The sequence below is a fragment of the Neomonachus schauinslandi genome, chromosome 16 (genome assembly GCF_002201575.2).
Source record: "Neomonachus schauinslandi chromosome 16, ASM220157v2, whole genome shotgun sequence".
NCBI classification, from domain to species: domain Eukaryota; kingdom Metazoa; phylum Chordata; class Mammalia; order Carnivora; family Phocidae; genus Neomonachus; species Neomonachus schauinslandi.
Genome location: NC_058418.1, coordinates 1,978,781 through 1,981,765, shown reverse-complemented (window position 1 = coordinate 1,981,765; position 2,985 = coordinate 1,978,781).

The following is a 2,985-nucleotide window of genomic DNA, read 5'->3' as shown; positions in this document are numbered from 1 at the left end:
TATTCTGACATTGGAATGCTTCATGGTGTCACTTATTTCTCTGATTCCATTTTCATGGATTCTGAGTTGTTTTTCCCTGGCCTTCTCTTTTCCCTTTTTATCTATTATATTGTCTTCCAGGTTGCTTATTCATTCTTCTGCCTCACTTACCCTAGCTGTTAGATTATCTAGATTGGATTGGATCTCACTGATAGCATTTTTAAGTTCTGCCAATTCAGCTTTTTTTTTTTTTAAAGATTTTATTTTATTATTTATTTGAAAGAGAGAATGAGGGAGAGCACATGAGAAGGGGGAGGGTCAGAGGGAGAAGCAGGCTCCCCGCTGAGCAGGGAGCCCGATGCGGGACTCGATCCTGGGACTCCAGGATCATGACCTGAGCCGAAGGCAGTTGCTTAACCAACTGAGCCACCCAGGTGCCCCCAATTCAGCTTTCATTTCTGCCCTTAGAGACTCTATGTTGCCATTAATTGATTTCTCCATTCTAGCCATTGTCTTCACAATTGCTAGCCCTAATTCCATCTCTGACATCTTGGTTATATCTGCATCCATTTGTAAATCTGCAGCATAAGTCATAATCTGAGTCTTTTCTATTTTGGGGGCCCCTCCTCCTAGTCATTCTGTTGATGGGTGGTTGAGGGAATGTATAGAGTCCAAATTATTGACCAGAACCCAAGCAAGATGCACCTGTTTTCTTGGGACCTTAGGGTTGCTGGCCTCTTGTTTTCCCAGCCTGTCTTCTGCGGGAGGGGCCTGCTGCACTGTTACTCAGGCAACCCTGTTTGGGTGGAGTTGCCCTGTGCCCCTGTGGCGGGGGATGGCCTCAGTGGGAATCAGTTTTTGGGGCTTTTGTTCTCTCAGCTTTCCCTGGCGGCTTTCTGCGTCTCTTCCACGAGTCAGAGCAGAAGAGACCATTTCCAACCCTCTGCCTCAGAGCAGAGAGATCACAGTCTGTTGTTCAGTGAGCTCTCCAGGCCACACTGTCTCCGTTTCTGTCTGTGCTGCTATAAACTGCAGCATCCTGGGTTGTGCACCCCTCTGCAGCATCCCCAGTCCTGCTTTCAGGTCGGAGCACGTCTCTGCCCTTTGTGCTTCTAAAACTGCCAGCCGCTCCCAGTTCGCACACGCGACCCCCCGCTCCAGGTTTCCACCCCGGGGGCTGCCCTAGAGTCCTTTCCCCACCACTACCGGTCTGCGAGTCTGTGCCCTGTCCCCAGCGCACGAGGCTGTTGCTCACCAGCAGTGTAGGATCCCCACGGCCAGGCTCCTTCCCGCTGCCATTTATCCTCTGATATCTGCCCGCAGAATCACGGCTCCCCGCTTCGTACCTCAAAACCAACCGCCTGCGATATTCTGTTTGTAGAGATCCAGATCTTCTTACACCTCAGGCTGGTTCCATGGGTGCTCAGAGTGGTCTGGTAGATACCCAGCTCAATTCCGGGGACCAGTTGAAATAGGGCCCCCTACTCTTCCGCCATCTCCCCCCCCCCCCGCATATGTCTTTTTGAATGGGTGTTTCTGTTTGAGTAAATATCCAGTAGTGGAATTATTGGATCATATGATATTTGTATTCTTAATATTTTGAGGAAACTCTATACTGTTTTTCACAGCAGCTGTACCAATTTACATTTTCACCAACAGTAAACGAGGGTTCCTTTTTCTCCACATCCTTGCCAGTGCTTTTCTTTTTGATTCTAGTCATTCTGACAGGTGTAAGGTAATACCTCATTGTAGTTTCAATTTGCATTTCCCTGATGATTAGTGATGTTGAGCACCTTTCATGTATTTGTTGGGCATTTGTATGTCATTTTTTGAGAAATGTCTATTCAGGTCCTTTGCCCATTTTTAAATTAGTTTATTTGGGTTTTTTTTTTTTGCTACTGAGTTGTGGAGTTCTTTATATCTATTTTGGATATTAACCCTTTATCAAATACATGGTTGGCAAATATTTTCTTCCATTCTGTGGGTTGCCTTTTCACTCTGTTGATTGTTTCCTTGGCTGTGCAAAAGCTTTTTTAGTTTGATGCACTCCCTTGGTTTTTATATGTGGTGTGAGGTAAGAGTCCAATTTCATTTTTCCATTTTCCCATCACCATTTATTGAGGAGACAACCCTTCCTCTACTGTGTGTTCTTGGTGTCCCTGTGGCAAATCAGTTGACCATAAATGTGTGGCTTTATTTTCTGGGCCCTCTATTCTGTTCCATTGGTCTTACAGGTCTCTTTTAACGTCTGTACCATGCTATTTTAATTGTAGTAGCTTTGTAATATGTTTTGAAATGAAGTGTGATGCCTCAAGCTTTGTTCTTTATTGATAGCTTGGGCTAGTCAGGGTCTTTTATAGTACCACACAAATTTTAGGATTGTTTTTTCTATTTCTATAAAGAATGCCATTGAGTGTTTTTTGTTTTTACAGTTTACAGGGCATCTTTGATCACATTGGGTAGTATGGAAATACACAATATTCTTCCAATCAATGAATATAGAATGTCTTTCCATTTACCTTCATTAGTGTTTTATAATTTTCAGTGTACAAATCATTCATTTCCTGGTTTATTCCTAAGTATTTTTTTCTCACTAGGGTGAATGGGGTTGTTGTGTTAATTTCCTTTTCGGAGAGTTCATTGTGTGTAGAATTGAAACTGACTTTTGTATGTTGGTTTTGTATTGTGCAGTTTTATTGAATTCACTTATTAGGTTTTTTTTAATTTTTAAAATTTTATATTAGTCACCATACAATACATCAGTTTTTTTTTTTTTTAAGATTTTATTTATTTACTTGACAGAGAGATAGACAGAAGAGCACAAGCAGAGGGAGTGGCAGAGGGAGAGGGAGAAGCAGGCTCTGCACCGAGCAGGGAACCCGATGCGGGACTCGATCCCAGGACCCTGAGATCATGACCTGAACTGAGGGCAGACGGTCAACCATCTGAGCCACCCAGGCGCCCTACATCATTAGTTTTTGATGTGGTGATCCAGGATCCATTGTT